This window comes from Macrobrachium rosenbergii, chromosome 22 (genome assembly GCF_040412425.1).
Source record: "Macrobrachium rosenbergii isolate ZJJX-2024 chromosome 22, ASM4041242v1, whole genome shotgun sequence".
Taxonomy (NCBI): Eukaryota; Metazoa; Arthropoda; class Malacostraca; order Decapoda; family Palaemonidae; genus Macrobrachium; species Macrobrachium rosenbergii.
This window is the reverse complement of record NC_089762.1, coordinates 34475891-34490249: the sequence shown is the minus strand read 5'-3', so window position 1 is coordinate 34490249 and position 14359 is coordinate 34475891. Positions and strand designations below refer to the sequence as shown.

General features: G+C 36.7%; 1 protein-coding gene across 4 annotated transcripts in view; it reads left to right on the top strand.

The window, feature by feature from the left end:
- LOC136850738 (protein abrupt-like) overlaps positions 1-14359 on the top strand; it is a 340568-nt gene that overhangs the window by 321548 nt on the left and 4661 nt on the right. The gene's annotated exons all lie outside the window — the stretch shown is intronic.

Below are 14359 nucleotides of genomic sequence, written 5' to 3'. Positions count from 1 at the left end.
ATGAATTTTAAGATCCATTTGCTTGTGTTCCATTAGCAAGTATTAGTAAGTATTAGCAGAGTTTAAGTCATCTGAGCAATTGCACAGCCAAAATTTGCCGCCAACTTTTGATTGGATTTCAATCCGTTATTATTGATTGTAGATCCCTCTACCAAAAAATACCTTCTGAGTGATCCTGTTAAAACAGTATTACCATAAAATGGCAACCAATATCTTGGTAGGTCTTTACTTACTCAACATCTGCTTTACCATTGGTGGGAAGACATCAGTAAGACTTTCTCTCTCTCTCTCTCTCTCTCTCTCTCTCTCTCTCTCTCTCTCTCTCTCTCTCTCTCTCTTTGTAGGCTGATTTCTGATTTCCCTTTGGAGTCCTCTTGGGTCTATAGTCTGTTGACTCTGTCCATAATGGTTTTCAGCAGAATATTTAAAGAAGGAAAAGAAAATAAAGAAGCATTCACATATATACCGGAGTACCAAACGGCAGTTTACTTTCAAGGATGAACCTCTTGATTGAACTTTCCTATCGTCTTATTTGTGTCCATTACAGCTTGCCCTTCCTAAATGAAACCGTCATATCTAAGTGTTAAGAGTCTGATATTCTCTCTCTCTCTCTCTCTCTCTCTCTCTCTCTCTCTCTCTCTCTCGTGAAAATAGGAAATATTTTTGTTCACTTTTTCTTGCTCGTCTAAATTTAATTAGTATTTTAAACAGACGGTCTGTGAAACATTCTTTTAATAATAATAGTGTCTCTCTCTCTCTCTCTCTCTCTCTCTCTCTCTCTCTCTCTCTCTCTCTCTCTCTCTCTCTCTCTCGTGAAAATAGGAAATATTTTTGTTAGCTTTCTCTCGCTTGTGTCCAGATTTAATCTGTTTTCTACCTTGGGAAAAAAGTTTAGTGAAATATTCTTTAATAATGATAATCTCTCTCTCTCTCTCTCTCTCTCTCTCTCTCTCTCTCTCTCTCTCTCTCTCATCATATTTAATCTGTTTCCTACCTTGGAAAAGGAGCTCAGTGAAATATTCTTTAATAATCTCTCTCTCTCTCTCTCTCTCTCTCTCTCTCTCTCTCTCTCTCTCTCTCTCTCTCTCTCTCTCTCTCTCTCGAAAATTGGGAACATTTTTGTTAGCTTTCTTTCGCTTGTGTCCAGATCTAATCTGTTTTCTACCTTGGGAAAAATGTTCAGTGAAAAATTCTTCAATAATAATAATTCTCTCTCTCTCTCTCATCAGAATTAATCTGTTTTCTACCTGGGGGGAAAAGGGTTCAGTGAAATATTCTTTAATAATAATCTCTCTCTCTCTCTCTCTCTCTCTCTCTCTCTCTCTCTCTCTCTCTCTCTCTCTCTCTCTCTCTCTCTCTCTCTTCCTCTTTAACCTACTTAAATCGTAACTGAGGTACGGAAACAGCGGGAGTCGCCGATAAAATAAGATCTCCCGTAGCAAATGGAGCCGAGGACCTCCTTAGGAGAAATGAGAATCAAAATTCTCTCCTTCACGCTCGATTCTTTTCATATATACCTTCGCTTTTTCGCAAGCACTCCACCTCTTGGGTGCATTTTGATGTTGAGAGAGTGACTGTTTATATTTTTCTTCGCCTAAAAGTTCTTTTCTGATATGGCTTTCATTATTATAATTATTATTATTACTGTTGTTATTCAGAAGATGAGCCATATTCATATGTGACAAGCCCAAAGGGGCCACTGCCTTGAGATTCAAGCTTCCAAAGAAGATTACGGTCTTCATTTGAAAGAAGTAACAGAAGGGAAGGTAATCGGAAATACAGAAAGAAGAGATCAGTTGTTAAAAAAATGGAAAATTAAATAAATTAATAAATAAATATATAAAAATGTAAGTAAATTATTAAAATACAAGGAGAGTTGTGTTAGGTAGTAATACATCGCATCTCCGCTTGAACTTTTAAGGTTCCAATTGCCCTGCCATAATGACGTGTGCGTGTGTGTAAATGGATGCAGATGTATGTGTTTATAATTATGTATACTAAATAGCATATCTTACCGCACTATTTCGAACTTCCCGTTTGGGTTTAAGTATTTCAATTAAATAATGAATGTCATTGATGCGTAATTCTTTCGGCACTGAACACCACCAATCAAGGCTGACGAGTAATGTCATTCAAACTGTAAAGAAATAAAAGATGGAAAATTTAAACTTTGAAATAAAATTCAATGGAAGTTGCACGGCCATTTCAATCGGGGGGAAACTGAATGTTTCATCCGTCGGAAGATTAATAGAAATGGACATAAAAATGAATGATTTCAGAAATGAATTAAAAGGGACACGCTATATTGTAATTCTCTTGTCAATATATTTCTCTATTAGTATGTACATTTAACAGTTTAGGTATTTTGGAGAACGGAAAATTACTCCACTAATATGAAATTTATGTAATTCGTTTCTTGTTACCTTTTCTTTTCTTTTTTTTTTTACGTAATTTTCGACTATTATTAAATATTTATGTTTGTGAAAGTTCTGAACTTCAGTATTATGGTTATGTGTGACAGTTAAGGATATTCTTTTCGATTCAAAAATGAGAAACTTTTGCAATCTTGTATTTCTTGGTCATATTCATTATGGTTCCTAGTTCGTAAACAAGCAGTGCTTTGTGAATTGTTCTCTCTCTCTCTCTCTCTCTCTCTCTCTCTCTCTCTCTCTCTCTCTCTCTCTCTCTCTCTCTCTCTCGAGCTACATTAAGGCTGTTACATACGTCTAAATGTCCCCAGCGTCAAAAAAGACACCTCTAATAAAGATCAAGTTATTTGGGAAAATATTCTCTCTCTCTCTCTCTCTCTCTCTCTCTCTCTCTCTCTCTCTCTCTCTCTCTCTCTCGAGCTACATTAAGGCTGTTACATACGTCTAGATGTACCGTCAAAAAAAGACACCTCTAATAAAAAGTTATTTGGGAAAAATATTCTCTCTCTCTCTCTCTCTCTCTCTCTCTCTCTCTCTCTCTCTCTCTCTCTCTCTCTCTACATTAGGGCTGTTACATACGTCTAGATGTACCGGTATAAAAAAAGACTCTCTCTCTCTCTCTCTCTCTCTCTCTCTCTCTCTCTCTCTCTCTCTCTCTCTCTCTCTACTAGGGCTGTTACATGTCTCGATGTCGGTATAAAAAAGACTCTCTCTCTCTCTCTCTCTCTCTCTCTCTCTCTCTCTCTCTCTCTCTCTCTCTCTCTCTCTACATTAGGCTGTTACATAAGTCTAGATGTCTCCAGTACGAAAAAGACACCCCTAATAAAGATGAAGTTATTAAGGAAAATTCTACTAATGTTTTCACCCAACCTTGCGTCGATATTTATGGTTTTTAAAATAATTAAGAAGTCCCAGGTTTGGTTTTGTATGGGGATAAAAATAAGGCATCGTCCTTACATGTATTTCTCATGACATCACTTGATAGATAGTCTACGCAATGTAAACACCGAAGTTTGTGCCTCAGTGACCTGGCACGCCTAGAAAAAAAATAAAAATAAAAAAAAGGAATGCCATAAAACGCAGTAAAATGAGGTTGTGGTATTTCTTAAATTTATGGTTATTGACGTTTGTTTTTTCGTCATCAAGTCCAGACGCCGCTCTGAAAGCCTTTGAGAAAGGAGAGACGGTTGACTGGATTCTTACAGAAAGAAGTAGAATACATTTAAATGAGAAAGAAGAGATAGGTTAACTGAATTCTTGCAGAAAGAAGCAGAATATATTTAAATACGATTATGAGAACAATGACCTCGCTATTTGGCAAATCACAATTGAGGAGGATCTAGAACGCATCTCAGCACATAGCAGAGATTAAATGAGAACCTTCATTGAAGACTAATCTCGTTATGCACTTGAGAGAAGAGGAGAATAATTGAAGATCTACTGCTCTGCTAATTAAGAACAAATGAGGATGATTGAGAACACGTCTCATTATTTAATAGAGAGCAGATGATAGCAGTTGAAGACCTCTCTCATTATGTAGGAGGGGCTGAATAGAACGGTGGAAGATTCATCTCATTATTTAGCCCCGTAGAGGGTTAGTGCCGTCAGGGCACCCCGTGCGGTGCACTGTAGGCATTACTGAAGGTTCTTTGCAGCGTGCCTTCGGCCCCTAGCTGCAGCCCCTTTCGTCCCTTTTACTGTGCCTCCTTTCATATTGTTTCTTCCATCTTACTTTCCACCCTTTCCTAACAACTGACTCATAGTGCAACTGCGAGGTTTTGCTTCTGTTACACCTTTTAAACTTTTATTGTCAATTTCCGTTTCAGCGCTGAATGACGTCATTGGTCCCAGTGCTTGGCCTTTGGCCTAAATTCTATATTCAGCTCAGTTCAATTCAGTCTCATTATTTAGCAAAAGGCAAATAGTAACGATTGAAAATCTCCTTTATGAAGGAGGTAATAAGTGACATCGACTGAAGAAGCAAATGAGAATCTTTGAAGACCTTCTCATCAAGTAGGAGAGAGATGAGAATGATATTAGTTAGACTTATTGCATTGTTTAAAGTAAATGATTTTGATTAAAAACATATAATTTTTTAGCAAAGAGGAAATGAGACCGACTGAAGACCTGTGTCATTAAATCAGAACAATGATATAATTTGTTGTGAAAATGTTATTTTGAGCGAAGACCAATGGTACGGGCTACCTAAAATCTTATAGGCCAAACTCGAAGAGAACAAAAGAACGAATAATGTAGGACGGTAGATGGATATGGATAAACCACAAAGGAAGCGATAAACCTTCTTCTTCAAGAAAGAAAGCTTACACGAGTCGGGAAAAACGGAATCAGAATGAGATTTCCAAAGCTTTGCAGTGTAACTAGTAAACTGTTTTTGCAGTATTTATGTGACAACCCCGACTCCATACTCGTACGGACATGCGCTACCGCCATCTGTAAACTGCGATTTTTAAGAGTTCGTGAAATACCAGCTGGAATTATGGCCTCACAATATTCTAGTCTGATAGAGGCTTTCGTTCTCGAAACAAAGACGGTATTGGTAGGAACTAGGAGACCATTGTGTTCTCGACTTCGCAAGCATTTTATACCCTGGAAGAATGCCTCGTCATGCATGAAAGTCGTGCTCTCGAAGCAAACATGTTATAAAAATTGGAAGAGAAAAACGACAATCTGGACGTCACGATCTCTTACAAGCACCCGCATCTGATTCTGAGAGGTGTGTACAAGATTTAACTTCGGGGCGTAACATTATTTTTAATGCTGAATGTTAAATTTACATTTCTTGTATTAAAAAAAAAGGCATGTATTTTACTTCCTATTTTTTAGTCTTTTAATAACCTTTTGCTGGTATAGTATGCGTTACATATTTTTAATGCTGAATAGATTTACATTTGTAAAATAAAATGGCTTGTATTTTACTTTCAATTTTTCAGTCTTTTAATACGCTTTTGCTAGTATTGTATATTAAAATTTGTCTGTGTTGTTCACTGTTTCATCTCCCGGCTCTTTGTCACGTTGTAATATTACGTTATTAAAGAATATTTTACACTAATAGGTAATAAAAGGGACCCTAAGAAATACAATAGAAAGTAATTTGTGAGAAATGACAATAGAAAAAATTATGGAGACTGTTCTTATTTAAAAATGATGAAAAAAGTCCATAATCCTTTGCTTTACATATGTAGCTTCCTTTCAATTATTTTCTTTACAAAATATGAAAATTTCTCTTTTTACATATTTCCATAGACATTCTTTGCCGTTTACAGATATTTTGGTATAAAGAATAAAAATTGATGGTTATCATTTCCCCTCTCTCTCTCTCTCTCTTTCTCTCTCTCTGGGATAAAAAAAATGATATTAAGTCATCGCTGCATCACCATTTCACCTCTCTCTCTCTCTCTCTCTCTCTCTCTCTCTCTCTCTCTCTCTCTCTCTCTCTCTCCTTAAAAGAGGCAACTGTTAGAAGGATGTAAAGTTACATAAGATGTAAGAAAGATGTAACTGTTATTTTTATAAATACTTTGCATTTTTAAGATCACTTCTCATTCTAAAGAAGCTTTACAAAAAGTTTCGCGAGTCTCAATTCTAAAATAAGTTTGAAAGTCCGGGGGAAAAATCCATTATTATCCGACAATATTCACTGTTTTTCAGGACACTTTATGATATATGTAACTCATTTTTTGAGTACTTTGTGTAGGTAGAACGCCCACTGAGACTATCGTAAGAAAGGTGGGGAAAACTGAATAATTGATAGGTCTCTCGAATTGCTTGATCGCATCGTAGGAGAAATAGTAGACTAATCTGTCTGCAGAGAAACTCATAGCCTCAAACATTCCTTACACGCACACACACAGACATATATATATATATATATATATATATATATATATATATATATATATATATATATATATATATATATATATATATATATATATATATATATATATATATATATATATATATATATATATATATATATATATATATATATATATATATATATAAGTGAACAAATAGTAATGGCCTCGAGAAAGTGAAAACTGAGTACAAAATCTTTTGTTTTCAAAGTCCAAAGATCTTGCACTCCGATGTTTCACTCTCCTCGTGGCCATATCCTCTCTATATTTCATATCACGTTTTAATTCCCATGATATACATTATCTGTGCATGTGTGTGTGTGTATATATATATATATATATATATATATATATATATATATATATATATATATATACATACATACATTTATGTATATATATAAATATGTGTATATATATTATATACATACATTGTGTATACATAAAACATTAACATCGTCCAAGAAAATGTTAAGTATTGAATTTAAGTTTCGTGAGTAAGATCCTCACCCACTGTACGCGGGTCAAAAGTTCCATACTTGAAAGAATTGCACGTCTTTGTACCTACCACATGAGGCGACTCTGTCATGGGCGAAATGATATCGGATGAACACGAAATGATCATCGTGATTTGTTCTGGTTCCGAATCTTGTCAACCTCGTCTCCTCCCGTTCTTTACTCCAACGAAAATGGAATAAGGTATAATAATGATAAAAAGAACAGAAAAACTCGTCCCTGGGTATGAAAGGTGAGATTACCTCATGCGGTGGTAATAACGTTAAATGTCACTGTTACTCCCCTTCGTAAAGGAAGAAGGAACATCATTTTTCGTGTTTGTTCCGGGAGGTGTAGCTACATCCTGTTCGCTTTTTGTTTGCGCAGAAAAGATGGTCGATGCAGAGGTAAGCTGTTAGCGTAGAATCTTTAGAATCAAAGATTTCAACGATTAAATGGTTAACAAAAGTGAGTGGATGGAATAGCTCAAGAGTTTTGAGGTGGTTTGGTCTTGTGGGAAGAATAGTGAGAGTGCTGGCTTTACCTTGATGTCTATTCAGTGCGAATGTGTATCCAAAGGAAACTGAGCGTCTCATCCTTTGGGTTATGATATGCGTGATAATGGCACCTTCAACTGACCTGAGTATTAGTTAGGCAGCTAGTATTTTTAGAGAATATTAGTGGGTCATAGCTGGTCTGGAGCATTCTCCAGACTAGCTATGACCCACTATTATTCTCTATATGACTAGCAACTGTATTATATATATATATATATATATATATATATATATATATATATATATATATATATATATATATATATATATATATATACATATGTACAGACATAGATGTATATAGAGAGAGAGAGAGAGAGAGAGAGAGAGAGAGAGAGAAATAATTTATTTACTAATTACTGGATGAAGGTGGTAGCAATTGTTTTGTGAATACAAATTCTATATACTTGTTGCTACATGTGTGCCTGTATGTATATTCGGTTTTCAATACTTAATAAAACTCGATAAGTGAAGAACTTGAGCGAAATCGGAAATGAAAACTTGCAGAAGGTCTTTGTTCTTGTTCTGAAGACTTCGTCGAAACCAGTTCGCTGCTTTCATGTTCTGTTCCATAACATGAGAGGTGAATATTTTAGACGGTACTACGGGTACTTCATAGCTTTCTGCTTCTTTGTCAGTCTCTTCTCGCCTGTAGCTGCTATACACCTCTTTCTCATTTTCACTTTATTACCTTCTGAATTGCACCCTTCGGCCACCTTAGGAGAGCCTCGAAACGGTAACAACACTGTCCAGGGCATGTTTGTATTTTATAAATGCTCCTTCGTCATTCCGTTTTTATGTGCATCCAATCCCTCCTTATTACTACATTTTCGTGACTCGCTTTTGGTGGCCGAAGAACAGCGTGAAAAGGTAAGAAGAAGAGGAAAAAGAAGAAGAAGAAGACGACTCCTTATCCCGGCCTGACCTTTTTGACCGCGAGACTTTCTTTGTCTTCCCGGGACACTCGCTTTTGCAATTCACAAAAAGAGGGAACCTCCATTTCTGAATTCGTCCGGTTTTTCGACGCCTATGGAAATTGCCGTTTCGGTCGTCTTAATTTTTTTTTTTTTTTTTTTTTACTCATGTAATCATGATTTTTGTTTGTAATTTTTATTTTTCGCAGTTTCGTTTCCAACTGGCGTCTGAATTCGTATGGTTTTTCGACGCCTATGGAAATTGCCATTTTGTTCGTCTTAATCTTTTTTTTTATTTTTTATTCATGTAATTATGATTTTTGTTTTGTTTTGTTTGTAAGTTTTTTTTTTGCGGCTTCGTTTGTAACCGTTGTCTGTTGCCAGTCTCAATTGGTACATGAATATTAAATATTTAATAAAAATGCAGCGGGACAAGTCGTGAGATATGCTCAAATTCAAATGTCAATTCTATGGATTTCATATCGCGTTATAACTCCACAGTCATGATCGGTAAAGAGGGAGAGAGAGAGAGAGAGAGAGAGAGAGAGAGAGAGAGAGAGAGAGAGAGAGAGAGATGAATATGTAGATATGTCGATAGAGACACAGAGAGAGAGAGAGAGAAATAGGTTGTATTCTAATCGCATTAAAAGTCATCAACATTGCATGCAACTGATAAGCCCCGAAACCTATTATCTTCAGCGACGCATTTGACAAGAAACAAAGGCGCTATTATTATCCGCAACGGCTCCTGTTTGCTTAAAACATCAAAACCCACTCGCAAACAATACAGAAATGATCACCCAAAACTCCTGTCAGTCTTTCTGGGTGACTCATTCGGGTGCCAGTAACGACTGAGCCGGAATATTCGTCCGGATAGCGGAAAAACTCGGAGGAAAAACGCGGCGCAAGACAAACGGTCGCCGAATCTTCAATGGAGGATTAAAGGAAAGTCAAACAGGCAGAGGCCTTTCAAGAAGGCTCTGTTGGAGGGCGCGTTTAATTAAACATCAAAAACGATCGGAATCAAATGCGCCATGAGAAGCGACCCCTTCGGAGTTACAAGGAAATCCAGTGTAATGCCATTAAACGCTACGCAGGGAACGATACAAAAATCTTCGGTTACAAAGACTGAAATGCAATTGTCAGTACAATGCGGCGGTGAGTCACTGAAGCTTGTACCTTCTTGATAAGAGAGAGAGAGAGAGAGAGAGAGAGAGAGAGAGAGAGAGAGAGAGAGAGAGAGAGAGAGAGAGAGAAATACTGCACGATCACCAGTCATTCTGATGAGTGTGTTACTGTCAACAATGGTATACAAACTGCTGGAAATAATTACAGGTAAACAAATAGATAAGCATATTGAGACAGAAAGAGAGAGAGGAAAAATAAAAACCTGGTTGGAAAAGTGTATGCTTTTGCTCACAATAAATAAATAAATAATTATATATATATATATATATATATATATATATATATATGTATATATATATATATATATATATATATATATATATATATGTATATATATATATATATATATATATATATATATATATATATATATATATATATATATATATATATACTAATAACAGAGCTGTATCCTTGCAAAGAAAGCCCGAACACCATCAAAACATAAGGATAGTGATACAAACGCTAACACACAGCTTGTAGTGGCCCGCGTAAGCTTGCGTCGTAAGTTATTAGCCTATGATGCTGTTCTGTGAAATCGTTTTAATATTTATTAGTTTTGTCTCGACGAGTCAGAGCGGTTAGTAGTTTTTGCCTTAGAATTCATTTGGCCAAGGCAAAAGATTTTGAATGTAATGGGAGAACTTGTTATTAGAATTAGCATATTGTCGAAAGCAAGACCACAATACGGAGGGAATAATGAAGAAATTGGAGACCCAAAGCATATAGATACTGAGACAAGAAGCAATAAACAAGATAAAGAGCATTCTCGACTCGTGCATAATCTTTGGGAACGAGAGTAGAATTAGGGGACTTTACAATAAGATTTGGAGTTTATTTATTCAGAATTATACTCTTGAAGACAATAATAGTTATATAAACTCCTTTGTGGATTAGTAGAGGAGGATAATAAGCATTCAAGGATAGATTCTGTAATAGTGTAACTTACTGGATGTTTTGAAAAGCGTTTTTGCAAGGAAGAATTCAGTTTCACCCGGACAGCGCTGAGAGTGGTTGCATCGTGAAGGTCAAGGTAAAGATTCTGATATGGTGCGCTTATATTTTCATGGTAAAACTGTGGATTTCATATCACGTTGTAACTCCACAGTCATGACGGATAGAGAGAGAGAGAGAGAGAGAGAGAGAGAGAGAGAGAGAGAGAGAGAGAGAGAGAGTGTCTATGCTGTTACTCAGTACTTTCAGTACTGAGTAACAGCAAGAACAACATATAGTACATGTAATAATGAGCTCAACTCCTTTGTGGGATATTACATTCTCTCTCTCTCTCTCTCTCTCTCTCTCTCTCTCTCGACGTAATCAGTATTCTTGGCAAGTGAAACCTTTCCCTTCCCCCTCTCGGGCTATGTGTGGTGTGTGTGTGATAATCTCTTACAACACAATTCATGCCTAATGGTGCGAACGGGCGCCCAGAGAGTGAGAGTCATTACAATATCTTGCAAGCAACACCCCTTCCCCCTCCCCATACCCTTCCCCCTCGGGGAGAAGAGGAGGAGGAGGAGGAGAACCATTATGCAATTAACCTGTCGTGTAGGTATATAGGTGAGTATGCATCGCCTCCCCCTACTTGGAGGTGATCGCCATTCGATAAAAGTGTAATTAGACGAAGATTCTATGAGAGGATGAGCCTCGGTACCCAAGGTGTCGGAACCAACCTGGGGGAGAAGGACGTTTTTGCGCGCTCGGGAGAAATGGGCGCGCGTGCCCGCTTGTACCTCAGTCAGTTCTACTTGTTCTCAAAGGTATGCGGCGGTTGAGTCGAGCTCCGTCTTCGGTCAGGGTATTATATAAGGCACGCATTCATTCGCCGGGGCAATTTCGCTCTTGATGTAGTGGGTGGATGCTCTTCTCGGCAGACAGACTTTATTTTTAGACTCATTTCTTTTGTATGCGCCCAAACATAAAAGAATGTTTCTTCGGCTGGAATTTCTTGAGAATTTACCTACCTATGCAGAACTGGTTCATTGCTAGTTGAAAGAAAAAAAAAATTCTCATTCACGCCTGAGTTTGAGGTTAGCCTGGAAAAAAAAAATCCAGTTTAAAACGAAGTTGGCTATGGGCCATAGCCTTGAGTTCACATCCGCATTTTGTTCATTTTTTGTCTTCAGGACCTGTCGACAAAGATGGGGAGGAGGGGGCTGGATGAAATTTCCAACTTAGCCGGAATTGTAAACAAAAAAGATGAAATATATCAACAAGGAATAATATCAGACTTGAGAGTCATTGTGCCACGTATTAATTGGCTTGGTATGCATTTTTTTAGCTCAATTCTTGAACGTCAAGTCCTGCGCAGTGCCTTAAGGGTGGTAAAACATTAATTTTACAATATGCACAGATAACTGGTAAGAACAGATAAAGAAACCTGCAGAAGAAACTGATGAATGCTGTGGACATAGAGCTTTTTAATAACACTCATTAAGAATGGTCGTGATTGCAATAATTTTCGAAAGGTCTCTTTACGCACGATTGGCCATGGTTGTAGCAAACATTCGTCTGTCTGTGTCTTTGGACATTTAGTAGTTGTAATACGAGCGCATTCCTACATTGCTAACTAGGCTGGAGAGTTGAGTTTGAAATAAACGCGAATTATGTACAAGACTTGTAATAGTTCAGTAGTTACATACCACCAAAATGTTTTTAACATTTTTTTTTAATGCAGAATAAAATCAAAGAAAAAAATAAAAGTTGTTTTAAAGAAAAAGAGAGGGGCGGTATCTGAAAATATGTGGTGTTGGTCAAAATTCTTTCACTGGGTTTTCCTACATAGATAAATCCTCTTACTTTATCTTCGTACAATTTTTTTGATGAATCGAAATCAGAAATTACCGTTGATGACAAGCATCATTGGAGCTTATATGTCATTGCTTCTGACTGCCCTTGCAGTTTAGTAAAAGATTTTAGATAGATCCTTATATATTTTCAAGTAGTGTACTATCCTGATGAATGTCTATAAATGTCACCATAGCAGCAGTCACTAGCGGATCCAGAAAAATTTCGTGGGCTGGCCACCAGTTTTCATAATATAATATACATATATATATATATATATATATATATATATATATATATATATATATATATATATATATATATATATATATATATATATATATATATATATATATACATATATATATATATATATATATATATATATATATATATATATATATACATACATATATATGATTGTCTTTTACTGTAATACAACAGTATAATATGAAAATAAACACTGTTTGAAAGTTGCAACCCCTGTTCACTGGTAAAATATGTACAGATGATAGATACAAGGGTATATATACTGTACAAAACATATGTAGGTGTGGCAGTAAGTCTCATTGTTATGCAGGTGGCCATTGGCCCAGGAAGGATGGAAATTAAGGTATTCATTCCCTTGTGATTTTTGGCTTCATTAGCTCCCGTCTGGCGATGCGTCTGGTGGTCGTGTTTTCTGAAACACCTTCTTAAGAAGAGGCCTGAGGATTAACCTGTCGATGTCATCCGATTTCCAGTGTCCTCCTGACAGGTTCATATTGTTGGTTTGATTGGTGATAGCAGATTCCAGCATCTTCCTTTTGTACGGACGACCACTTTTGAAAACCTGCTCTGCCCCACTCCAGTTTATGGTATGGCCTTTACCCCTAATATGTAGGAAAATCCCCGAGCTCTCTGAAGCATATCGCACTGATCTTTTGTGCTCTGTTATTCTTTGCGAGATGGACCTACCCGTCTCCCCCACATAAGTCTCATTACAATTGCTGCATGGAATCTTGTAAACTGCGGCTTCATCCCCTGTTTTTTTTTAATTTAAGTATACGTTAATGAGCGAGCTCCCGATGGATTTGTGATAATGGAAAATAAAAGGATTATTAGACCTGAGATGTTCTGTAGCTTTTTGGATGCTACCGTCGTACGGAAGCTTTATTTTGTCGTTAAAATCTATTTGTCTGTTGTGAGTTGGACCTCTGTAGTGCTATTTTATTCACTTTGTTAATAGATTTCTCGATAATGTGTGGTGGATAGAGCAGTTGCATTAGGTGTTGGCGGATCGTGTTGAATTCTTTATCTAGGTATCCATTTGAACATATTCTAAGTCCTCTGAGGAATAGGTTGCACCCTACCATGATCTTTACGGAGACATCATGGTAGCCAAGGAAATGAAGGTAAGAAACAACGAAAGTGGGTTTCCTGTATACTGTTTTGAATTTTATGGTCGGAACTAGTGAATTTAGTCTATTAAAAAAATCATTGAAGTCTCCCCAGCTATTATCCCAGAAAGTAAAGATATCATCTACGTATCTAAGCCACATCATATTGCGGTATTTGATAGGCGACATAATTTCTGTTTCGAGATATTCCATGTACAGGTTTGCTAGAAGCGGGGATAGGGGACTGCCTATGCTACAGCCAAATTTTTGTTTGTAAAAATTACCAATTAAAAATGACACGTTGTTAGTTACACAGAGATTGATTACTTTTAGAGTTTTATCTATTCCAAGGGGAAAATGGTCTTCATATGGCTGTAACTTCCTCTTTAGTAAAGACAACATGTCGGCGATCGGGACTTTGGTAAATAATGACTCGACGTCTAGGCTGAGCAATTTCATGTTATTAGAGGTGATATTTAAACTGTTAAATTTTTTCATAAAATCCTCTGAATGCTTGACGTGGGAGGATGAGAAGGTTCCTGGAAAGGGTGATAATAGGTCTGCAAGCCATTTTGATAATTAACACATAAAAGAGCCCCTGCTAGATATTATAGGGCGTAAAGGAATCCCATCTTTATGTGTTTTTGGGGGGCCATAAAAATAGGGGAGAGAGGGGTTGATTATCTTGAATGCCCCTAGTAATTCTATGTTCTTCTTATTGCCCCCTATGGT